Genomic DNA, 26,963 nt, shown 5'->3' with positions numbered 1-26,963 from the left:
TGCAATGTCGGATCACCCAAGGGACAACATCGTGGTTGCTCCTTTTCCCAAAATAGTACATCCCTAACACAATGCGGGCAGGCGCAGAGCTCAAGCTGTTGGCGTCGTTACGGGCGTCGTTAAAAACTGCAAAGCTTAACTGCTGCCTACTGAACCTAAATCGTCGTTGCAAATTTCTTCGGGAATAACAAATTGTGTGGCTTGTTTGTGCAACATATTGTGCAATAGGGAAAAACAATTTGCTACGGAAAGGCAGCGTCCTTCCTGCAAAGTTATTTAGCTACCTTTCTCTATCACAAAGTGCTCCACGCTGCTCAAAAATATGTTAGAAATTGAATACCAGGCTATCCAGAAATATAAGAACAAGAATCTCTCCGCACCAAAGACGGTGCTCCACTTCGTCTTGTTTATAGAGGGCATCTAAGCTCATTTGATTCTTGAAGGCATTTGTTAGTACTATCATGCATATATATATATATATATATATATATATATATATATATATATATATATATATATATATATATATATATATATATATATATATATATATATATTGTCACGGTGCGGCCATGGTGAAGCAGCACACAGTAACAAAACTGGGAGTCAATAATTCAACGAGCGAACTTGTTTCTTAAACACAAGTGACTCTCAAAGTACAGAGATAGCGGACAGCACAGTCGTCGACAGTATAAACATGAGTGAAGTATATTACAAGAGCGGACACTCCCTTAGAGCCCAGCGGACGAGTTGACTATAGCGCACCAAGCGGCTGGTATTAAAACCTGAACCACACTTCGGATTTGTTTTGTACGAGCGCGGTTTGAACGCTAGCTGGTACGTGTTACGCCGGTTGCGCTGATCCGCACGGCATTTGTTTTTGCTACTAGTGTTCAGCTGCGCGGTGTCTCGGTGAGAAATCGTTTTTTTTATTCAGTGAAATGCATATGACTGCGAGGGATGTTTAATGACTGCGAGCGATCTTTACAAGGCTGCACTGTCCTTTGGGCAACGTGCCATTGCATAAAGTAGACGCAAAGGCGCCTTGAGAAATGAGGAAATTTTTATATTGCTCTATAGGAATGCTTGTTCCGGGGTTTTGGTGCGTTCATCCAATGCTGTGGCACCAGCAGCGGTAGCTTCCGTACGGAACTCCACAGGGTGGCATGAGCTAAATAATGTACTGTCGGCCAAAAAAGTAAACGGACCACGGCTTATGCCCCAACCACTGTCACGCGTCAGAAAGCTTCGGCACGCGCCGAAGCGTCATAAGCGTCAAAAGCGTGGGTCGGGAACACGGCGAAGCGTGACGACGCGCAGCGATTATGTCTACTGCCGATGCTAGAAGTTTGCCGACGCGAGGCGAAGCTGCACCAGCGTGCACCATTGAGAGGCTGCGACGCGTCGCAAGCGTCAACCAATCGGAGGCTGCGAATCCTCCGGCTGCTATGCCTATGATGGCCGCCCATGTGAAGGCGCTGGCACCAACGATCGTCCGAGTTCTTTGGACGCACGACATGCGCGACAGTGTTCCTGAGGAACAGTGTTGTAATAGTAAGCCGACAACGACACGACAGACCGACAACTGTGGGTTTTGGCAGTGCGAAGTGGATCCGAAGTGACTTCGAACGACGCCGACAAATCCAACCTGCCCACTGGGTTCCGCCGGGCTCGGTACGATGGTCTGCTAAAACAGCCAACCGAATCACGATTGCCCCAACGTCTGTGCTTGTTGTATGTGTATTTTGGTGTGCTCAAAACGCATGGGAACATGTTTACGAGCTCCGAAGTCTGGATAATCAGCACTCGCACATCGCCGTTGTTGTTTACGTTACGCGTAGGCCTAGCGCGTCCATCGAGTTCGTAACTGGCGAGCGAACGAACCTAGCTGAGAAACTCTGTCGAAGCAAATTAATTTTCAGGTCCGTTTGGCGCTGCAGTGATTTAAAATATGAAACTCCTGATTTCTTGTGATGTGTGATGTGGTGAATGAACCGTGCGGAACTTGGGGTGGTCAACCGCGGCGTGTTTCGTGTGGTTTCGGGTGACTCAAGTTTAACGTGAAATCTCTGCGCTGTTTGCAGTGGCAAAGATAACTTCCGAAAGCGAAAGACACTAGTAGCCGAACTACGGGAAGTACTTACATAATCAGCCGTGACACCCGTTTCAGCTGACACTGCGCTCTTCTATTCGGCATGTGAATCCAGTTCAGTACAAGTTCACTGTGCTCCTTCACTCACTTCTTTGAAGTGCATCCGTCTTCTGGGCTAGATGGAGATAAATCGCTCGTGTAGCAATCAAGAACACTGACGCACTGAAGCATACGTGACAACGCAGTCATGTTTTAGTGAGTGTGTACTTATACTTGAGCACTGCACAAAAGAAATCTGTTTGCAACATGTGCCCCATGTGCAGTGCATAGCAGGACCTGCATCATGCAAGACCTATGCATGTAGCAGCGCATACCATGATTGCTTCGATGCCTGCTTCAGAAGCAGCAAGTACTGAGTCAATGAAACTGTAATTGATTTTTTGTCTCACTTTTTGTTTATGGAAAGTGTAGGTGATGTGAGTGCATTGTGTGAGTGCAGTCGGTATGCTTAAACTGCTGCAATCCCTTCAGCTTCTACTAAAATGTTTCTTGCTGCGATACTATAAATTGTTGTCAGGACAAAGATCTACTCAAACCCCAGTTACTAATGCATCTGCGCAGAATGTGTTTGATTAACAAGTTAACACTTCCACAACAACAATATGCCGATGCACAGCATATGTGCTTGCAATAAATACATTTCGTAAAGGTGAACGACTAGGCATACAATAACAAACTTTGTAGTAGCACTGCAAAAGGTGCTGCCATGCGTATCAGCCACAAGAAAACTGCTGCACGTCCAACCTATTTCCTTAGAGGCACCTCTATAAAGTTGGTTCGGGCCCTTCCCATTCTGGGTGTAACATTTAGCTCTTCTCTCAACTTTTGCGCATATGTCACCAGCACTGTATCTAAGCATCGGCCCATTCTTGGGTTTTTGTCCCATGTCTCCCTTTCCTGATTACGTAAGGTTTTCCAAGCACTCTACGCTTCTATCATTCTGTCACGACTTGGGTATTACTCATAAGTATAGTTCCCGTACAAAACTCGCGGCGCTAACTTAAGCTTGTTCAGCGCCGGACAACACGCAGCCTCTACTCCCATCTTTTCAGTCGTCGCAAGCCCATGCAAGCTACGAGGATTGCCTCAAACCCCTCAAGTAGCACACCCAGCAATACCAGCGCAACATTGCAGCATAGTCAATACTGCAGGGTGCTTGACGGCTCTCTGAACAGCACTAATCTTTCTTCAGTTCGTCTGAAGAAGTGGTCAGCGCAGCTCGAGCCCTCATCGCGCCTCTATGGCCCGACACCACAACTTCATGATTTTATCTGGCATACAGAGCTTTCGCTTCACCCCCCTTGGTCATTTGGATTCTGCTTCCTTGGAACCAGACTGAATTGGCACTCCTGTGTGTTGTGCACCCGTCGAATGTGTGCGTGTGCGTCGTGCTGTGTTATTGAGCAAGTGTGTGTGTGTGTGCGTGTGTGTGTGTGTGTGTGTGCGCGTGTGTGCACGTAGAGGGGAAGGAGGTGCCTTCTGCATCCCGCAAATTCTTGCTCTATATGGCTGGTTATCAGACGCTCTAACATACAGGCACCAGCCTTTTTTAGTCTAGAGTGCCATTTTTTACTACTAAGGTTATTATTATTATTATTATTATTATTATTATTATTATTATCATCATCATCATCATCATCATCATCACAACGGCCACATTGATTGTGTTGCAGCCAGCGTGACGCACATTTCAATATATTTCTGGAGCTTTGTGCCCTCTCACTCTTCTAAAAAGAGTGCTAAAGATGTACGTCTTCTTCATGAAAATAGTGGTGTTGTCTCGAACACTGCTGATGCCTTTGCAGAACATTTTCGTTTGCTATAAGGTGTGAAATATGCTTCAAGTAACCTTCCTCCTCAGTCTGGCAGAGTGTGTACGCTATCAGTCAATGAAAACCTTGTTTTCAAGTGTATGAAGTGCCTTAAACATTCCCCTTCTTGTGGTGTTGATGGTATTTTCTTCCGCAGAGCTTAACCCTTTGAGACGCTGTCTACGCAATTGTGCGCAGCAGGAGAGTGCATCAATAGCGAAGCACTGATGAAAGTAATGGTGGCTCTTGCGCCACAAAACACCACATTCATCAAAGTAAACGTGTTTAAAATGTATTTGATACATCTTGAAACACTTATTATTGGAACTGTGCTGCAATTTCGAATAACGTGCAAATGTTTTAGCAAAATGAGGGGGAAGGTAGGCTGCTGGGTGTTTTTACTCTGTGTCAGTATGTTGTATATAGCGGGTTCACTTCTTTCATTGCTTTTTACAATGTCATGCATAAAGCATAATTTTCAAGTGGCTGGATAAGTGCTTTTCAAGATTTTCAAAACACGAAATAGTACATGTTCTCATAATTTGTGTTCCTGTAGTGAATTTTCGCATGGAGTGGAATTTTGTAAACTTGACAAAATTCGCTAAACAATGGAAAATTCTTAATATTTTCTGCAGCTGTACACTTTCTACGATTCCGAAGATGCAAGAGATGTGGCGAAAGCAACTTTTCAATCAATGGGAGAAAGTGGCATCTGAAAGGGTTAAGACGTATGGAAGCATACTTGTTCCCTGCTCTCACAAACATCTTCAATAGTTCCCTAAGGTCCAGTACCTTTTCTAGCACTCGGAAGGTAGCATGGACATTGCCCATGTACAAATCAGGTGCTAGATGTGCAGTTACTAACTGCCGACCTATATCTACCATCTGCAGAGCGTCAAAAGTGTTTGAATCGATATTGGATTCCTTGCTTTCTGGTAGTGCTAAGAGCATTTTAATAAATGAACAGCATGACTTTGTGTACCGAAAACTTAAAACTATTTGAGACTGTCAACAGTGTTCACCACTGCATCAACTTCCAAAAAGACATTTTTTCACTCTCAAACTGGTGCAGAAACAATAAGTACTCTTAAATGCTTCCAATACTATGGCATTAAGTTATATGCAGAAAACGCACCATGTGAAATTTTGATACAGCATACGTGATGCTCCACTCCTTATGGTCGATGAAATGAAAGGTCTTCGTGTGTACTTCGACAAAATGGTTAGCTTCTCCTCACATAGACACTTACACAACATGCTATTCACGCTCTTGGAATTGCATGCCGTATAGCATGATTTTCACTGGCCTATTGTGTTTCTGAAATTCTGCTGTGTGCCGCCAACTACTAGAGTATGCCTCTGTAGGAGGAGGTGCAACGAGCAAATCAAATTCTGACCGCATTTATTGCATCCAGAATAAATTGATATCTGTCTTACAGCACCACTTTTGCCATTCTGGCGACCACAGTTGAGCCTTTTCAAATATACTTCAATTCGCACCTCTAGATACAAGACTTAATTAATCTCACCTTTTGTTCCTGTATAAGGTGGTCCATGACATTATACATTCCCTAAATCTTCTTGATTATATGCATGCCGATTATATACTGGTATACTGTTGCATGATTATATGCCGCAACAGTATACCAGGTAGAATTCCACATTCGTTGCCTGACCGTGTTGCAAGATTGTGCTGTATAAGACTCGACTCCAAAACATACTTGAGAGTTCATTTCCTGTGTTTTGTGTATCTGTGGATAATCACATAGGATTAACTCCCTTTTACCTTTCCTCGTTTCCTTTTTTCCTTATTTGTTTCTCTATCTTGCATTTTTTTGTATACCACATTCATGTTTCCTGTACATTTTGTCTCGCATAGTGCTCGTTAAGTGCACCAGTACAAAGGCTCTCTAGCTGTTCCTGGGCACTACAATAAACATTTGAATGATTCATTATTATCGTAGTATAAAATCGTGATTTTTAAGCTTGTACTAGTATACAATTTCAGTGCAGTAGCTTTTGCGCAATTAAAAAAAGGCATGAATTAAGAAAGTGCAATAATAATATGCAATGTGCCTGATCATATGCATGATGTTATTAATTTCTTCTGGGTTTTAATAATGGCTGGCTACTGTATCCAGTGCTGTGCAATAAAATAATATGCCACAGCAATTATTGCGTGCCTCGCAGAACAAACTGAATATATCTTTCTCAGTCAAAATATCATAGCAGGCTGAAAACAATAAACTGCAATATTTTTGTGCTGACGAAGTGTACAAATTGTAAAAATAACCTGCTTATATATTTCTTATACTATGCAAATGAGCTGCTCCCATACATTCGAATAAGCGCTTCAATAGTACGACTTGGCAAAGGGCAACGAAATACCCCTATTAAATGCCTCCAATTCTCAAGCTTGTATTATCTGACGGAAATAAATAAAAAAAATTTAAAAAATGTCATTGCAATAATGTAAATTAAGACAAGCTTGACATGTGGAAACCAGTTACAATAGAACATGGCTCTTACACTCTGAAAATGTTTTGTAGCAGTACACACAATGTGAAGGCATCCGGATGCGGTGTTGATGCATCAAAACAACCTAGAATAATAGAGGTGCTCCATGGGCTAGATTTGACAGAATCAAGAACCGGGGGGTGGCAAGCTATGAATTACAAACATTTTAGCTATTCAAGATTTTTCTGTGAGTGCTACAGGTGTTTCAATTCTTTTTTGCTGATTTTCTCAGAACCCACTTTTTCACATTTCTTTCATGTACCAACATGCATAATTATATTGACACGGATGCTTTATCTGTATCTGGTTACCGTATTTCACCGGCAAAAAAATGTTAAACGTTATCGCTCGGTGCAGGATGCGCCTGAACGTATCGGAAGTTTCGCGAATGTTATCGATGGTTCTGTCTGTTGTCGACGAACACTGTTAATCTCATTGCATACGTGACACGAATTCTGTAGTAGTTACTGGAAGGCGCGCGGGCGCTAGCGAATAGGCTGCAACTTTCGACGACTGATGTATGCAAACCGACGAGCTTGACCCGCAGATGAGATTTTCGACGATTGCCGACATTGCTCACCGCTATCGTTGCGTCTGAGTCTGCATTATTTATTCACCGTCACTACTACGTGACAATATTTACAACACAGGTTTTTTCAGTGATACCTTGCACGCCTAATTTTTACATAGTTGGCTCTGCATTGAGCTACCAAAAAAATGAAATGGTACAACAGTTTTTGATATGATATGGCATCGTCGTGCAGGTGTTTGCAAATCGATCTTGCAGGCAGACAACGCGCGAGCGCTGATGTCAATATTTTGTGCACTATTCTTACTTCAAAAATAAAAACAAACTGTTACGGCATGCGTATATTTATTATTCAAACGTGTTTTTTTATATCTAAGAGCGCGTACAGATCACTAACTTATTGTTTCAAGCTTAGTTTACAGCAGGCTGTTTTAGGCCGGGCTTTGACGGATGAAGACAAAATGGTCCAGCAACACTGCGCCGCAGCCGAGGAGCGAGCTTCGGAGCGCGTCAGAGCTTTTGTCCATTGGTTGCGTGCGGTCTTCCTCCGACCAACGCGAAGCGTTCGCTTGCCGGCGCGCGCCGAAGCTTGCCGATGCGTGGCGGTGGTTGGGGCCGGACAGGCTGCGGGGCCACACCGGGACGCTGCTATCTCGCTCCGCGCGCTGACGACGAGAGTGCTCCGAGTGACGCCAGACTTCGCCCTCACTTCACGCGCGGCCTTGTCCCGCTTGATAAATTTCTAGTGCGCCGTTCGGCTGCTCTGCTGCTGATGGTCGCGAAGAAGGGGACCAGGCATCGCCGGTAGCCTAGCACATGGCGCTGTCGCACAGTAGCGGACGACCGCACGGCATCAAACCAGGGGGGTGAATCTCCGCATGTCTGCCATAGGCTGTTTTCGAGCAGACGCTCTTTCGACGCTAGCACCAAGGTCCCCTTCAGTTACGGCCCGAACCAATAGGCGACGCAGAAGCAAAATGGCGGCGTACACGATTGTTTACGTTGTCATGGCAACAAAAATAGCCGCGCGGCGCCTCCTCTCCCAACCATTTTTCTTTTCTTTTTGTCTTCAATATTAGCCCCGAGAACGAACTATCTTCTCGGTAGAGAAAGCTGACAAATGGATGTTCCTCCTCATTGTCACCTGGTCAATTACTTGTGTTTTTCTGTGCCAAGTCTCATTCTGGAACTTCAGTAACTTGCCCAGCTTTCCATAGTGCCCTCAGTGCTTTTTCTGTGTGTCACGTTCTACAAACGTACTAACAGCTGAAAAATTACTGTTCGTGTTTGTGTACTATCTCAGTAACCGCCGATGGGAAAACCGTGCGAACCTTCATGCGTAGGCATGGTACGCTTTGGTTTTCTTCTGAAAAGCATGAGAATTGCAGGTGTCCTACATGCAGATTATTGCAGTTCGTGTTTATTATACAAAGGAGTGCCCAGTATGTACGAATTAGTGCCTTAAGTGACGTATTTTCATTGCTAAGCATAGCATTCGGGTCGAAAGAAAAGTCGTGCTGTTGGCATATTTTACCGGGTCTTTGACTGAGGAATAAGGCTTTCTGGGAATGTTTTCTATGTGCTGCTGCAAAAGCCGACTACCTTCTGTTTCTCTTGCCACCGTTACTCAAGTTGTGGCCAAGTTCAAAATAATGTGATAATGTGTATTTCAGGTTTTAGTACAATGTTATTTTTGTTCCGCCATGCCTTTTTCAATTTGTTCAGCAGTAATGAACATGTCACGCATTTCATATACTTTCATGCAGATATATAAGTAAGCTCTTTTTTGTTGTATGGCTCTCAATAAAACAATGTTAGCATTTTATTCTATTTTTAGGTATCTTGCGTGTCATTGTTTTTGCCATTACCAGTGAGTTTTCACTTTTTATAGTTGTCATGACTATGTCATACATGTCGTCCAATTTTGTGCATTATCTTAGTGGATATATCAGAAGCTCGTCTACATTTCAGTCTTGAGGGCATTATATAAAGATCTTTTTTTACGTGTGTACATGAAATGGCCTTTGCGTTTTCTAGCGCTTCCTTTGTTATTTCACCTTCTGTGAACTTTTATGTTTAGTACTCTTGTATATGTCATGCACCTTTCACTTTTGGTCATTTTTTGACCGCGTATCACACCACGTTATAAGAAAAATCTGTTTTCGGAAACGAAGTCAATAAAGCGAGACTAAACATCTGTTGTGGTGGACAGACAGACAGACAGACAGACAGACAGACAGACAGACAGACAGACAGACAGACAGACAGACAGACAGACAGACAGACAGACAGACAGACAGACAGACAGACAGACAGACAGACAGACAGACAGACAGACAGACAGACAGACAGACAGACAGACAGACAGACAGACAGACAGACAGACAGACAGACAGACAGACAGACAGACAGACAGACAGACAGACAGACAGACAGACAGACAGACAGACAGACAGACAGACAGACAGACAGACAGACAGACAGACAGACAGACAGACAGACAGACAGACAGACAGACAGACAGACAGACAGACAGACAGACAGACAGACAGACAGACAGACAGACAGACAGACAGACAGACAGACAGACAGACAGACAGACAGACAGACAGACAGACAGACAGACAGACAGACAGACAGACAGACAGACAGACAGACAGACAGACAGACAGACAGACAGACAGACAGACAGACAGACAGACAGACAGACAGACAGACAGACAGACAGACAGACAGACAGACAGACAGACAGACAGACAGACAGACAGACAGACAGACAGACAGACAGACAGACAGACAGACAGACAGACAGACAGACAGACAGACAGACAGACAGACAGACAGACAGACAGACAGACAGACAGACAGACAGACAGACAGACAGACAGACAGACAGACAGACAGACAGACAGACAGACAGACAGACAGACAGACAGACAGACAGACAGACAGACAGACAGACAGACAGACAGACAGACAGACAGACAGACAGACAGACAGACAGACAGACAGACAGACAGACAGACAGACAGACAGACAGACAGACAGACAGACAGACAGACAATGAACTTTATTTGATCGTGAGGAGATTCAGCGGGGGCCCCTGTCGGGGACCCGCGGAAGCCGCTGGCCGCGTCCAAGTCGGAACAGGAATACCGTGATATTCCGCCCTTTCTCGGGCCCTCTCGATTGCCTCTAGTTGTGTCTGGAGCGATGGGCTCCGGAGTGCCTCTTCCCAGTCGGCTTCGCTTGATAGAGAGCCATTAGGTAACGCGGGGCATTGCATGCCAGCGCATAGCCCACGGCGCATCACGCCCAAGCTCGCAAGCAATGCTAGTGCGCTGCGTAGCGCGCGCATTGCTTGCGAGCTGGCGCGTGGTGCGCCGTAGCACGCGCGCGATAAAAAAAAAAAACGCGCCGCGTACAGGTAAAAAGAAAAAAAATTGAAGGACGCTTAAACTTCGCCTTCAAGAGTGGAACGCGACGGCGTTCCCGTCGACCCGCCAAGGGGTGCAAGACAATGCGCTACAGCGCAACAATCACTTACGAGGCGCCCCACATCGGATTTTGCACCAACCAATCACGCGGTGAGCGTCGAGCTCACCGCGTGAGCTCGTTGTCGGCGCGACAACGAAACGTGCGCCTGAGCAAGCGGAACGAACCAAAGAACTCGGTGTCTCGGAGCATCGTGATCGGCATGGACACGACTCGCACCGGTCCCTGCACAGCCCCAATGCGCGCGTGGCGCGCCGCCTGTCGGAGCAGCGCTGTACACTGCGAGGAGGAGGACGGGGGGGGCGGTTCTGTGTTTGCCGCAAGATGGCTTTGCGTGTGTGGAAAGCGCAGAAGAAATGTAGTGGAAACGTACTACGTGTTTATCTGCGACTTCTGTTATTCACATGCTCATAATTACCGATATACTCAGCAGTATAACTTTCTGCGGAATGTTTGTAAAGCAACACCGCATTCACTAGAGGCGTTTTTATCCCACTCTCAACGATCGAACTCATAGCTGAGTGGTAGCGTCTCTGTCTCACACTCCGGAGACCCTGGTTCGATTACCACCCAGCCCATCTTGCAAGTTGTTTTTATTTATGAATTCCCTGAGATTTTTCGCTCATGGCCAACGCTGCCGACACCGACGACACCGGCTTTTCTGCGACACGAGCTCCTTAACGCTGTCGCGGTAAAAAGTAAGCGGGGCGCGCGGCATGGGGGAAAAGGTGAAAGTGAGTGGGGCGCGTGGGCATTAGCGACGAAAATCGCTGCGGCTCACTCGGCTGCCGCGCGCGCTCGTTCCCCTCGTGTATCCTTGGGGTATGGGCGGCTCGAGCCGTACTTATTGAAGGGTGTGTCGGCTTCTTTTTGCTGCCATGCCTGAACCAGTTTCTTCTTCAAAAGCGCGTGAGTTGAGAAAATTTACGGCTTGGATATGGCAAGCTATGTAACGTTGAAGGGGTCTACTGGTTTTACAATGCACATATGCGCCGTGTCTGTCCGTCAATTTTGCGTAAAAAGAATGTCTGCAAATTCAAAACGCGAAGTTGTGTAACTTCGCTAAACACTTAACATTCCCTTAGTATTTAGCTATGAAAGACATGGCATTTTACATGGTAGAAAAATCTTAGTAATTGGCGTCAACATGTTATCCGTGTTAGAAAGACACTGTCCAGCGGTGCTGTCATCATGACTCTTATTACTCTGGTGAGTTGTTCTAGTCAAGTATGGCCATTTATTAATGCGTAAAAGAAAGAATTATGCGCGCATTTCTTATGAAAACGTTTGCTGCTACTTTCATATCTCTCTACAACAGGCCCCTAAAAAACGAATCGCTCATGGCTGCTAACTCGACTGCGCGTCAGGTAGAGTATTTACATAGTAATTCACAAATACCTCAGTAGCAATCACCTGAGAGAAAGGTTTCCTGGTTAAGATCGAGAGCCAATCAATTGCAAGCGGTGAAATGGTTCATGATGACCCTCAGTAGCCTTTGTCGAGAATATGGCACACCCCTTATGCAAAGGTAGCACCCGACTGTCGGTATGGCGAGGCACCCATTCTTCGCGAAACCCATCAGTTCACTACAACTTCGAATTGAAACCAGAAAGCATTTTTTACAGCGCCAATTGGAATGCCTAAAGTATTCTCGAGGTACTACAGCGCAGCTTAGATTGCCTAGAAAAGGAAAATTCAAGCAACTTCAGCCTCATCGTGGCTCGATCCAGCGTTCTTTAATTATACAAACGGGGAACTATTCGTTTCGTCGGTACATAAAAATGAACCTCGAAAACCTTCATCAAGAAAACACAGCAAGACTTGCATATTTCACTTGATTTTTGACCCTCCACCGGGGAATTAAATCTTCACTGTGTCCCATACTACGAATGACTGACACTTCGACTTCTTTCTGGCTGCAACCATACGGTACAAAAGGCATATTTCAAAAACAATTTGGGCCGAGCAGCCTGAGCCAGTTCGCCAAACAGATTCTTCATGTATATTCCTCAAGCAACCAGCACCAGTGAATTTCTCAAGTTAGTTCAACGTGTAGCAAAGCAAATGGAATACATATTGATACATTTCTTCTCGTATTCTGTAAATAGTTGCAAGCCATCATTAGCTTTACTTCAAGTTACTGCCACTTAAAATAAACACGTGAAGAACCGTCTAATTTTGAGAAGCAGATAAAGAAGCAAGTGGTGCTTGTAGTGTTAAGTGTTGTAGTGTTAGTGTGTAGTGTTGTAGTGTAATGTTGTAGTGTTGTAGTGTTAGTGTAGTGTTAGTGTGTAGTGTTAGCGTAGTGTGTTAAGTGTTATTGTAGTGTTGTAGTGTTAACTGCAGTGTTAAGTCCTCGTGATACTGCCGAGCGTTTCTGTGAAGAAATGCAAAAATTCGATATTATACCATGACCCACTCGTCGTGAGCAAACCTGTTTTAGCGGATTAAAATCAAGGTAACTTTTGTAGATGTCATATATAGCCAGCGTTTGTGACCCACTTGTTGCACCGCGGTAGGTATGGTATCATAACTGGGATCTTATATGCTATGTGCTTGCGGTTGTCGATCCGCGCATGAAAAACCCGCAATGGGCTGGTCTGCGCTCCTTCGGCTGATACTGTAGCGTTGCCTTTGAAAGCTGCTTGTCGTCTAAGGAATGAGCTCTTTGAATAAATGTTTGCTAATTAAGACGTCGTAAAAATATATTTGAGACAACCGCCATAAGTATACAAACAGAGAGAACGAGGGCGAACAAACGAAAACACCGCAGAAAGCACCCGGACACCGCCCGAACTGTACCCGAACTGTAGCAGACGACAGGCGCGAGTCCGTGCCCTGACGTCAAGCGAGCGGCGCTCGCAGCGCCCCTGGAGGCTAGTGTAGCATAATCAAGGCGCAACGACGTCCGGAGCCTCATGGAGCACACTCATGGACAGGGCTGTGTTCTTGTACATGCGCCTTCTGATGTGCTTGGGTTTGATCGCTCACCTGTTGTCTTTGGGCACCCAGAACAACCTCGCAGGGCTTGTTTTTGAGGTATTTGTGTTCCACTGCACGATGCACGAGCGGTACGAGTCGTGAAACGGGTGAAACATCGCGGAGCGCAAGCACACAGCTACCGACGACCATGAAACTGACGAAACTACCCACGCCGGTCAACGCACAGCAGCGCCCGCTTCGCGATAAGAGCAGGAAGCGTCATGCAGCGGGCTGAGCTGGCGCCGGGCCGGCGGTGCCGGACGGCGTGAGCGCGGAGACAGTTGAAGGTGAGGGAGTTGCGAGGGATTAACGAGGGAGGGTGGTTAGAGAGGAGCTGGGGGGAAGGGCTCGGCCACCTGGATCGGCGCACGTGCGCGCGACGATCTACGAGGCCATGTAAGGGAAACGGATTTTCGGGTTCGCCCAATACAGAGGTGGCGCTAATTACCTCTGCTACGGAAACCGGGGTTTCCCCCCGCTGATCGAACCGCGGCACTGAGAAGGAACAAAGACCCGTTCTGATTGTTGTTTTGCTTATATTCACCTTATCTTTCATATTGGCGCACGTTACTGGTGTCCACCGCCGCTGAATTTAGCCGAAACAGCGGCTACAGTGACACGCGTGCTTTCATGCCAGCGCGATGAGCTACGTAATGTGGAAAGTTGCGCTAGTTGGTGATTAACCATCATACCTTGCCTGTGAAGCAGCGCATTGACACGGACACAGTAAAAACACACAAGAAGCCCAGACTACACACGCAACGAGTGTCATCTTTTCTTGTGTGTTTTCATTGTGTCCGTGTCAGTGCGGTGCTTCACCGGCAAGGTAAGCGATAAGTTACAGGCGTCAAGCTTTACTGCGGCTGCGGCTTTTCTGTCGAGATTACTTTTCCGGCGTTGTCTCCCGCAGTTGGTTTAATATTCATATCAGCGACGCCTCTGAAAACTGCTTTGATTAGCTACTTCACAGCGTAGGCAGTTATGTAACTCTACAAAAGTACCGTCAGGAGGAGATGAGTGGGAAGACGAATCGGATAAACTAGTCAGTCGGGAAAGTTTATTCACGGAAGCATTCCATGGCTTGAAGGGACCCTCAGTGCGATGAAAAGTTCCGGTCGACCGCGATGACTTGGCTTACTCACCTTAACATCGAGTCATAGAGCGCCGCTGCTATTGGCGGCGAGGAGTTGCGGATTCGCCATCTGTCGGAAGCGCCTACCTTGCGTAGTATGAGGGATCACACGGCGCGCTCCTCATAGGTTTCGCTCACGGCGCTCAATAAAAATAAAACGGGGCAGCCCTCCTGGACATTTATGTAGGTAACGAGGGAAGTTTTTGGCTGTTGATGTAACAATCTTGGGCCAACTGAAAGCACAGAATCGTTTACAGGCGCTCTCTTTACCGAATACGTACCGTGAGCGCCACTGCGCGCGGTCGCCGCGATGGAGTCTCCCGAACCGTTTTCTTGCGTGAAAGGGTGAAATATGCCCTTATAGTGGACTGTCTGTATAACCAAATGGGGCATACCAGAATGGAGCCTCACTCCAGCGATCGCACGGGTTAGCAGCGGCCGCCTGCGCGTCTGCATGCATGTCCGCGCACGATGTTTTGCTTTCTCTGTGAGCGTGTTTTCGCAGCATGCCGTGAGCTTTAGGCTGCAGCATATAAGCATTTGACAGTACACTAGCAACGATTGTTGCGTGGTAGCTATCAGAACTGTTTAAAAATAATTCCATTATAGAGACTTTGACGCCTAGCTACGGCGACTGTGATGTGCCGTAGCGACGATTCAATCTTTTTTGTCTTCTAAATTCTTGGACATTTATTATTTCTCAAGTTGCGTCACACTGTATGTTTATCTGTCTTCTCAGCGTGTGATTTCCACCTGCTTGTTTTTCGTAATCCAGTGCATTCATTCATAACACAAACATGACCATATGCCATGCCTTTTCTTTAATGTGCGTCTTACCGCTCCCTTTCCGTTCCAGTGAAGTCGCATAAATAAGTTCATAGACCAAAACGTCATGACATTAGCCGGGCAACGGTCGCAGGCGAACGTCTTGGTGTGCGTTTTCTGCTAATCACCGAACATCGTGCAGCCCCGGCGCCGTAGCGGAAATGCTCCTCGCGTCTGTGCTTGCTGCATACCTGAGTTGTAGCCGATGGCTGTCTGCCTGTTCTAAGTTTCGCCAGCCAAGCTTCACGCAGCTCCTTGCCCTGCGGCTACGTGTGAATAAGGCTGTCACCGGGCTCCGTTGCGTACTTCCGGCACTGCGGCACCGAGCAATAGCTTAGCATGCTGCACGCCTCCAAAGGCAACCACTACCTATTATAGTACTTTCATATGTTGTCCAGCAGACACCCAAGGCGTTAAAGCCTCACCACTTAATCAGAAACGCGGCGCAGGTTGGACTTAAAGCTTTCGTTCTAAGCTCGCTTCGGCGCTTCCGAAGCAGCCGACGCGGCCGCTGTGTCCACTTTATCGTTCGTGCCACGTCACGCCGACGGTGGCGCTAGCTCTTCCAGTGGTGGAGCTCGCCCCCAATAGCTTCGGACGTCCGCGCAGCGCTTCCCACTCTGTAACATATCGCGCCGGCGTGAGAGACCGTGCGTCACCGTAGCCGCCATTGCGCCTACTTGCGTGATGTTGCCTAAAATCGAGCAGCGGTGAACGCCGGCGGCATGCACTAATATGAAAGATAAGGTGAATATGAGCAAAACAATCAGAACGGGTCTTCGTTCCTTCTCAGTTCCGCGGTTCGATGCCGCGCGGCCGTCCGCTACTGTGCGACAGCGCCATGTGCTAGGCTACCGGCGATGCACGGTCCCCTTCTTCGCGATCATCAGCAGCAGAGCAACCGAAGCACTAGTAATTTATCAAGCATGATGAGGTACCGTGTGAGAGTGAGGGCGAAGTCTGGCCTCACTCGGGGCACTCTCACCGTCAGCGCGCCGAGCGAGATAGTAGCGCTCCGGTGTGGCCCCGCAGCCGCTCCGGCCACCTACAGGTGGTTGGTTTACATTTTTGGCCGACAGTAGGTTACAAGTGTGTGTGATTTTGGTATTTAGACCTTATAGAGAAACTGATGTAGAGGCGAAACACGCGAAAGTTGTAAATGGGCGACAGTGCAAATAAAAGAAATTCGCTTTTACATACAAGGCGTAGAAGATACACGACACGTCCCAGATGATACCGCACATAAAATATGACAAAAATAACGAATTTCGAAGCATTAGCCCATTCTCGGGCCTTATTTCATTCACTTTTAGAGCCCAAATACACGAGCGACTGTACGTTTTTGACACAACTTTTTCTCAGTCGACGCGATGGTACGCAGCGTATACACAGTTGGGTCCACAACACAGCCTTCTAACCAGAACATGCTGGACGCTTGCAGAATGCCTTCTACTCGCACTAAAGAGAAATGCGTGGGTGCAAGGCCTGTTTTCAGTCGTTCAGCAGACAGAATTTTTTAGATTTTTGGTTTTGAGCTCCTCGTCGTTATGTTTCGCGCGTTCTGCCGGCGCAAGGTACGCACTCCAGCGTTATCATTCTTGGAAATCGCTCGTCGAGTTTTCGACAAGGCTGAGTAGCTATAGAGGGTATATCGGTACTCATGGCACAAAAATTGGCATAAAAAGCGTCACAAATGTGGCCCCGTACGATTCCGCCAACGCGAAACTTGCTGCATCGCAACGCGAGCGCGGCTAACGCGCCCCCGAAGTATCCCAACAAGTACCGAAATAAGTTCTATTAATGCTGGGGAGTAGGGAGGAAGAACCACAAACTTCTCCCATTAAGATTCAGTAAACGCGCAACTAACTGCGTGGCAGCGGCCGAGCGGCTTTTGGCTAACTGCGTCACAAGCTCGGTGCCGTGCCGTAAGCCTAAATTGCTTGAGATGGAAGGCACACTGTGAAAAAAAATTGTGACCGTGCCGTAGTCCAATAGCGCAGTGGCGCCGTGTCGAAGTGCATAAGGAACGCAAAACAAACGCCGAAAGCCGACGAAACCAGAGCTACATAAAAAAATACTAACGCCCGAACGCCATAAATTTATACCCAATCGACCCGATCCTCATGAACCGTTATCTGCGATGTCCAATAAGGCACGCATCTTATCGGGCATTATCTGACCCTTATCAACCCTTATCGATGCCTAATGTTATCATAATTTAATGTTAATGTCATAATTGATTCAACCAATATTAACCCTTATTGCTCTTTAGCAACTTATCCATCCGCCTCGAACCATAATAAACCGTGATGAGACCCCTGCAACTCCTCATCACACCTTATCACCTCATTGATTGCGTGTCTGTCGGTGTTGTGCGACGTCGAGCCCACGAGCTCTCAGAGGTCGGTGGCATTTCGGTCCTTGAAGAGCCGACCCAACGGAAGGCGCATCCCGCAGCCAACGAAACGCATCGGCAACGTGGCGTGCTTGGCGTTAAATTTTCGCAAAATTTGAATTTTCCAGGTGTCTACAATGATCCAAGACGGCTCTACTACATGCGGCCCTAGAGATATATTTCGTTCTACCATCACCAAATCTTTAAACAAAGCCTTAATAGAAGCTGTTGTCTTTAGAGACTTGTTTTGTACCGCAGGCATAACACGTCCATACGGTTCAGACATATTCACCTTCAGCAAGCGTGGGTGTTCAGCTCACTGGTTAAGAGATATGCTTGTGAGCGTGAGGTCCTATGTTAGAAATCCAAAAATTGGCATAATTGGCGTTTTCCTTTGGAATTTGTTTTGTTTTATACATTACTCCTGCCATACGTGACGAAGAGACAGACGCACGAACAACGTTTCTCGTTGGGTGGCCACATACATGCTTACGCATTTAAGAGAGACAAACGGCGAACGCTCACATTCGCAGCTGGCCTCACTCGATTTGTTGGGGATGCCTGGCGTATGCATCTGACGCAACTAGTGTGTCGTTGGCTTGTCGCTAGGTAACGCAAGAAAAATAACTCGCAAAGGATAAAGAACGTTCAGGTCGGGAATGGGTCTGGTTGCAGTGTTAATTGTGCAAACGATTTCGTTTCGTGCTACACTTCAGTGATGTATTTTATGCTTTTCTCGTGTGGGAAAACATATGCGGCCCAAACTGACGGATGTCTTAAGACTAGGCTGAAACAGCATTCGAATTCCGCAAAAGGGATTGCGCACACGCACATAGCAATGCATGCAACACAGTGCAACTCACAAGGTAAATGCACACCCCCAGTTTGAAAATGGAACAGTCCTTTATAAGCACAAAGTTTGAACGAGATAATTCGTAGAGGCCCACGAGATAAAGAAAATGGGGCAGGCTGTGTCAGTCATGCCTCTGTAGGACTTGACACAGAACTATCTTTTATAGATGCGACTTACACGAGACACTTTTTGGGGTGCTTATACCCTTCAATATCCTAGTAATACATGACATTATATAACGTTAAATAGCCTAGTAAGAGAATGAAAACTCGCGATTGGCAGTCAGCCTCTACAATCAGTGAAATTGTACATAAAGTATACCTAGGCCAATTAGTTCACACATGTTCCCGCATGTGAGGCGTTTAGACATGTTTCTATCTAGTTGTGTTAACTATATGTTGCTAAGAATAGCAGCCAGGCACGACTTGCGCTACACTTCACGCCCTTCTTTGAAGGATAATACTGTCACGTAGTGGTGACGTTGAAGAACACAGTAGCACCACTGTGAACGACAAAACTAAATTTTATTGGGCGAACCTGTGCCCACAAAACAGGCTACACTTATAGCACAACGATAGCGGCGAACACAGTCGGCGATCGTCGAAAATCTGATCAGCGGGTCAAGCGCGTCGGCTTTTATACAACAGTCGTCGAATGTTCCAGACTAATCGTTGGGACCCGCGTGCCTTCCACAGAGTTCTACACCATTCGCGTCACGCGATGAAATCTGATAGCACAAGGTTCGGCGACAACAGACAACCGGATAGAAGCATCGATAACTTTCCATAAACGTCGGATGCATCCAGGCGCGTCCCACTCTGTGCGATAACATTTGTTACGCGGCGAAACCTGGTCGCCCGAAGAAGATAGGTACGCGTGTCAATACCCCCCTCTTAAAAAGCATCGACCCGATGCTGCATATAAACGAAAGTAATAAAGAAAACACCCGTAGCAAAGACAAGAACAGAATAAGGAAGTTCCTCAGCGTGCGTAAAAGGGTTTCAGACGCACCACGTGGACCACTTCAGATCGTGCGCGGCGCCGCTGTGAATGCGAAATTCCGTCTGGCACGACCTCATAGTCCAGTGCGCCAATACGTCGAATGACCTTGTAGGATCCGAAATAGCGGCGCAATAGTTTTTCACTCAGTCCTCGTCGGCGTATCGGGGTCCAAACCCAAACACGGTCGCCGGGCTGGTTGGTACTCGACTAAGCGTCGTCGGAGGTTGTAGTGTTGTAACCTCTGTTGGTTCTTCATCCGTAGGCGGGTGAGCTGTCGGGCTTCTTCGGCGCGCTGGAGATAGCCAGCGATGTCAACATTCTCTTCGTCAGTGACGTGGAGCAGCATGGCGTCGAGCGTCGTCGTCGGGTTCCTGCCGTAAACCAGCTTAAACAGCGTGATCTGCGTTGTTTCTTGCACCGCCGTGTTGTAAGCGAAGGTTACATACGGCAGGACCGCGTCCCACGCTTTGTGCTCGACGTCGACGTACATTGCTAGCATGTCGGCGAGGGTCTTGTTCAGGCATTCCGTGAGACCATTCGTCTGCGGATGGTAGGCAGTTGTCCTCCTGTGGCTTGTCTGGCTGTACTGCAGAATGGCTTGGACGAGCTCTGCTGTAAAAGCCGTTCCTCTGTCGGTGATGAGGACTTTTGGGGCACCGTGTCGCAGCAGCATGTTCTCGACAAAAAATTTCGCCACTTCGGCTGCGCTGCCTATTGGTAGAGCTTTAGTTTCAGCAAAGCGGGTGAGATAGTCCGTCGCCACGATCCACATATTCCCGGATGTTGACATCAGAAACAGCCCCAACAAATCCATCCCAATCTGCTGGAATGGTCGGCGAGGAGGTTCGATTGGCTGTAGTAATCCTGCTGGCCTTGTCGGTGGTGCCTTGCGTCGCTGACACTCTCGGCATGTCTTGACGCAATCGGCGACGTTGGCGGTCAGACGCGGCCAGTAATACCTTTCCCGTATTCTCGACAGCGTCCGGGAGAATCCGAGGTGCCCAGCGGTTGGATCGTCGTGTAGGGCATGCATTATTTCTGGACGCAGCGCTGACGGTACAACAAGAAGGTAGCTGGCGCGGACTGGTGAGAAGTTCTTCTTCGAGAGCAGGTTGTTTCCAGCGTGAATGAAGACAATCCACGCTTAAATACCTTAGGGACAACGTCGGTGTGCCCTTCCAAATACTCGACTAGTGCTTTTAGCTCCGGGTCTCCTCGTTGCTGTTCGGCGAAGTCTTCCGCGCTTATTATTCCAAGGAAGGCGTCATCATCCTCGTCATCTTGCGGCGGCGGGTCAATGGGGGCGCGTGATAGGCAATCAGCATCTGAGTGTTTTCCTCCAGACTTGTATGTTACAGTGATGTCGTATTCTTGTAGTCTGAGGCTCAACCGTGCCAGCCGTCCTGAAGGGTCCTTTAAGTTAGCTAGCCAACACAACGCGTGATGGTCACTGACCACTTTGAATGGGCTGCCATATAGGTAAGGGCGAAATTTCGCTGTAGCCCAAACAATGGCGGGGCATTCCTTTTCGGTTGTAGAATAATTGCCTTCCGCTTTTGACAACGACCGGCTAGCGTAAGCTATCACGTGTTCATGTCCATCTTTTCTCTGGACTAGGACGGCACCGAGGCCTAGGCTCCTGGCGTCAGTGTGAATTTCAGTATCGGAGTGCTCGTCGAAGTGCGCAAGTACGGGCGGCGACTGCATACGTCGTTTTAGTTCTTGAAATGCGTTGGCCTGCGGCGTTTCCCACTTGAACTCGACGTCACATTTAGTTAGCTGTGTCAGCGGCTCAGCGATGCGCGAAAAGTCCTTGACAAATCGCCTCTAGTAGGCACACATGCCAAGAAATCTACGCACTGCCTTCTTGTCGGTGGGCTGCGGGAACTTTGCGATGGCAGCTGTCTTTTGCGGGTCAGGGCGGACTCCAGACTTGCTGATGACGTGGCCTAAGAACAGAAGCTCATCGTAAGCGAAGCGCCACTTTTCTGGCTTCAGAGTGAGCCCTGATGACTTGATGGCCTCTAGTACTGTGGCAAGCCGCCTAAAGTGATCTTCGAAATTTCCGGCGAATACAACGACGTCATCCATGTAAACGAGACCGGTCTGCCACTTCAATCCTGCTAAAACCGTGTCCATCACGCGCTGGAACGTTGCAGGTGCCGAGCACAGTGCAACTGGCATAACCTTGAACCCATAGAGGGCGTCTGGCGTGATGAAGGCGGTCTTTTCGCGATCCCTTTCGTCGGCTTCTATTAGCCAGTAGCCAGACTTGAGGTCCATCGATGAGAAGTATTTAGCATTGCAGAGCCGATCCAATGCGTCGTCTATCCGTGGGAGGGGGTATACGTCTTTCTTCGCGATTTCGTTCAGTCGACGATAATCGACGCAGAAACGTAGGGTTCCGTCCTTTTTCTTCACTAAAACGACTGGAGAGGCCCACGGGGTTTTCGACGGCTGGATGATGTCGTCGCGCAGCATTTCGTCGACTTGTTGTCTTATAGCTTCGCGTTCTCGCGTCGAAACTCGGTAAGGGCTCTGGCGGAGTGGTCGAGCGCACTCTTCGATTATTATGCGATGCTTTGCGACTGGTGTCTGTCGAATCTTCGATGACGTCGAAAAGCAGTCTTTGTATCGTCGAAGCAGACTTCTGAGCTGTTGCCGCCTAATCACGGGGAGACTTGGATTTATGTCGAAGTCTGGCTCAGGAACTACGGCCGTCGGGGTGGATGCGACAGAATCCGAGAGAACAAACGCATTGCTCGTTTGCAGAATTTCATCGATGTATGCGATCGTCGTGCCCTTGTTGATGTGCTTGAACTCCTGGTTGAAGTTTGTCAGTAACAATTTCGTGTTTCCTCCGTGCAGCCGAGCGATCCCTCTTGCGACGCATATTTCACGGTCGAGCAGTAGACGTTGGTCGCCTTCGATGACGCCTTCTACGTCAGCGGGTATTTCGGTGCCGACCGAAATAACTATGCTGGCGCGAGGCGGAATGCTTACTTGATCTTCGAGCACACTCAAGTCGTGGTGACTACGAAGGCTCTCCAGCGGTATCACTTTATCTTCCGACAGCGTTATTGACTTCGACTTCAGATCGATGATTGCGCCGTGTTGGTTCAGGAAGCCCATACCGAGAATGACGTCTCGTGAACACTATTGGAGGATAACGAAGGTGGCAGGGTAAGTCCAGTCATGAATGGTTATTCTTGCCGTGCAGATTCCAGTCGGCGTAATCAGGTGTCCTCCAGCGGTGCGAATTTGAGGGCCTTCCCATGCAGTCTTAACCTTCTTCAACTGGGCGGCGATGTGTCCACTCATGACAGTGTAATCAGCACCTGTGTCCACTAAGGCGGTAACTGCGTGGCCGTCGAGAAGCACGTCGAGGTCGGTGGTTATTTGTCTGGCGTTGCAGTTAGGTCTTGGCGTCGGATCACGGCTGCGTCTTGTTGAACTGAAGCGGGAACGTCGCATCGTCAATTCGTCTTTCGTCGGTGTAGTCTTGGCTTGCTGACTTCGTCTGGACGGCTGCGTGTCGTCATTAGGTCGTCGAGATGGTTTCTTCGTCGACTTCGTCGGCGGCGGAGATCTTCGTCAGTTCGACGAGCAGCAACCGCACCTCCATCGGTTGCTGCTTTTAGTTTTCCGGATATGGGCTCGCAGAGCCGCCCCGAGCTGGACCAGTGTATGGTCGGCGCTGCGGTGACAGGTAGCGGCCTGGTGACGGCGAACGAGACGGTAGTCGAGAGTTCCACTGAGTGGCGGCTAGGTAATCGGCGATTTCACGTGGGCGCTCGCCAAGCTGTGGACGCGGCGCGTTGACGGCGAACCCTCTCAGTCCCATGTCGCGGTATGGGCATCGGTGGTACACATGGCCGGCTTCTCCGCAGTGATAGCAGAGCGGGTGGTGGTCGGGGGCTCGCCAAATGTCCGTCTTCCTCGCGTAGGTGCGCTGGGCGACGTATTGGCGCGCTGGTGGTGGTGGCGGCAGCGGACGACAGAATTGCGGCGTTGCAGGACCCTGGCGCGGTCGCGCAGGGGGGCCTTGACGGCAGGCGACGGCGGCGGCATACGTCATTGCTTCCGGCTGCGGTGATTCTGGTTCCACCTCAGGAACTCCAATGGATCGGTGCACTCTTCTTTCACGATATCGGCGATCGAGGCCACTTGAGGCTGCGACGAAGGGAATACCTTGCGCAGTTCTTCACGCACAATGGCCCTGATGGTCTCGCGCAGATCGTCCGTGGCTAGTGATTGAATTGCCGAATAGTGGGCAGAGCTTGTACGGCGGTTGAATTGCCGGTTCCGCATTTCGAGTGTCTTCTCGATGCTGGTTGCCTCGCGAAGGAACTCTTCTACGGTCTTCGGTGGGCTTCGTACCAACGCGCCAAAAAGTTCTTCCTTCACACCACGCATGGGAGGGCGGACTTTCTTCTCCTCGGGCATATCCGGGTCGGCGTGGCGGAAGAGACGGTTCATTTCTTCCGTGAAGATGGCAACGTTCTCGTTAGGTAGCTGCAATCGGGCGTCCAGCATGGCTTCGGCCCTTTCCTTGCGCACGACACTCGTAAAGGTGCGCAGGAAACCGCTACGGAAGAGGTCCCATGTCGTCAAGGTCGACTCCCGGTTCTCATACCACGTTCTGGGGGCATCTCCTAAGGGAAAGTATACATGCCGCAGCTTTTCGTCGGAGTCCCAGTTGTTAAAACTCGCGATTCGCTCGTAAGTCTCCAGCCAGGATTCTGGGTCTTCAGTCGCTGCTCCATGGAAGGTCGGTGTGTCCCGAGGTTGTTGTGGGATAACGGGGGACGCTGGGGCAGCCATTGCGGTTGTTTTGTCCACGATCTTCTTTGTCGACTCAAGTAGAAGTCCGTGCTCTGGGGGCAGTCCTTGCAGTCTGCGGCAAGTGGGCGATGTTGGTTTTGTCCTCGGGCCTCGGGCTTGGATCGCTGCTTTGCGGGGGCGTTCGGTACATGAACGCACAAGCACCTCCACCAAATGTCACGTAGTGGTGACGCTGAAGAACACAGTAGCACCACTGTGAACGACAAAACTAAATTTTATTGGGCGAACCTGTGCCCACAAAATAGGCTGCACTTATAGCACAACGCTAGCGGCGAACACAGTCGGCGATCGTCGAAAATCTGATCAGCGGTTCATGCGCGTCGGCTTTTATACAACAGTCGTCGAACGTTCCAGACTAATCGTTGGGACCCGCGTACCTTCCACAAAGCTCTACACCATTCGCGTCACGCGATGAAATCTGATAGCACAAGGTTCGGCGACAACACACAACCGGATAGAAACATCGATAACTTTCCAGAAACTTCGGATGCATGCAGGCGCGTCCCGCGCTGTGCGATAACATTAAATTTTGTTAGGCGGCGAAACCTGGTCGCCCGATAAAGATAAGCACGCGTGTCAATACTTTGTCTATTGATGGCGCCAGAAAGCTCCACTTTCCAACTCGTTAATTTCATGGTGCTCATCGCTGCCCCTTTCAGAGTTTGCGCACGAGTGTGGGTTGTTTTAACAGCGATGCAGCTTAAGCTGATGGTTAGGTCCGTGAACGTGCGCAGCAAAACCTCGCCGAGCGATGACGTTATCGAGCGCGCCGGCACCGCTTCGCCATAGCTTTGCGTCGCCGCGCTGTACGAAGGCCGTGCATGCACAGATGCTGATGTAAGCTGTGACGTGACCACGGCGGTATGAAAGTATAGTGTACTGGACCTAATCTTGTACACTATAATGAAAGCAGCTCCGCTGCACCGCCGCCATAAAGAAAGAAATTCGACAAGAGGGCACACTCGGCGAAAACTGGCAACAGGAAACACTCCACGGTTAGTGTTAATCCCATACATTAGTTTATTTGTTTATTTATTCATTCATTTGTTTACCCTCAGGGCCTTTGGAGCGTTACAGAGGGGGTGGGTACATGGTTGAACGAGAACGTAATCTCAAATTCCGGATGAAATCAAGAAAAACAAAGCACACACATAAAAAAGCACGTAGTGCACGGGACTATGTGCTGCACTAACACACATGAAAAGTACAAAGATAAGCACACGTGTGCAAGCTACACACGCAGAAAATATTTCATCGCGTCTTTGAAGGCCACAGGATCTTCCATGTAGGCAATGGGTGGGGCCACGTAATTCCAATCTGTTCTAGTCTTCGGCAAGAAATAGTGTAGAAATAGATTTGTACGGCAGAATGGGGTGTGAACTTTATGTGTATGGCCGACACGTGTTTATAAGTAAGCTGGTTCGGAAACGAGTTAACTTTTTAGAAATGGGTTAGTGAAATAAATTTTATGAAGTGGGGAGACGGGAGAGCTTCCTTCGAACAAGTAAGTTAGGTATACCTAGTTGCGATTTCATGAATGAAACACTCGCAGTATGGGCATAGTTGCATAAAATGAACCACGCTGCATGATTTTGAACTGCTTCGATATCGTCAATTAAAGTACGCACAGCTGGATCCCATTTTGCGGAGGCATATTCGAGCTTAGATCGAACTAGCATTAGATACAAAACGAGCTCAAGATGTTTTGGCGCTTGGGAAACGTCTCTGCGCAGGTAACCTAAAGTACGATTAGCACTGTTGATGGTGTGTTTTACATGAACATGCCGTGAGAAGTTATTTGTTCTATATGAAGTGACATCTTCAAGGGGTATCGAGTTAATTCTGTAGCAAAAGTGGAAAGAAGCAATGAAGCAATAAAACGACGGACACCGACTAAAAGAAGTACTAAAAAGCACCAAATCTAAAAGACGTTTCGGCTTCCCTACGGAAGCCTTGTTCACAGTGAGTTGAAGGAAAGTTCAGGGAAGCTTATGAATACTTCAGAACGTGACGTAAGCAGGGCGTGTGTGACAGAGGGAGGGTTGCCTCATTTCGATTGAGCGTGTGACGTGTGTTCTATATCTCCAGTGATTCCAGATGCAGCCGCGATTTCAGGTTTTTTTCTGGTCCGATAACTCTCGAGCGATCCCAGTCAATCTTGTGGCCCGTTACATCCGTGTGCTCGACAAGGGCATTCGAAACTGTTCGTTTCTTTTCGACATCTTTGCGATGCCGCCTCAGTCTCTGTCTAAAGTTGCCCGATTCACCGATGTATGCGTAGTAGCAGTCTGCGCACAGCATCTTATAGACTACTCCAGGAAACGATCCTCTTGGAAGCCTGTCCTTACCGCCAAACGAGTGCTTGCCTCAGTGCACAAACAGGCCCGTGCGCCACCGCTTCCTAACCATCGAGCCATTTCTGGTT

The 26,963-nt window shown here is 48.2% G+C and overlaps 1 protein-coding gene across 5 annotated transcripts in view; it reads right to left on the bottom strand.

Moving 5' to 3' along the window:
* LOC135918618 (uncharacterized) overlaps nt 1-26,963 on the bottom strand; it is a 440,383-nt gene that overhangs the window by 136,747 nt on the left and 276,673 nt on the right. The gene's annotated exons all lie outside the window — the stretch shown is intronic.

The sequence above is a fragment of the Dermacentor albipictus genome, chromosome 6 (assembly GCF_038994185.2).
Source record: "Dermacentor albipictus isolate Rhodes 1998 colony chromosome 6, USDA_Dalb.pri_finalv2, whole genome shotgun sequence".
Taxonomy (NCBI): domain Eukaryota; kingdom Metazoa; phylum Arthropoda; class Arachnida; order Ixodida; family Ixodidae; genus Dermacentor; species Dermacentor albipictus.
The sequence above is the reverse complement of the archived record's forward strand: the minus strand, read 5'-3'. Positions and strand labels throughout refer to the sequence as shown.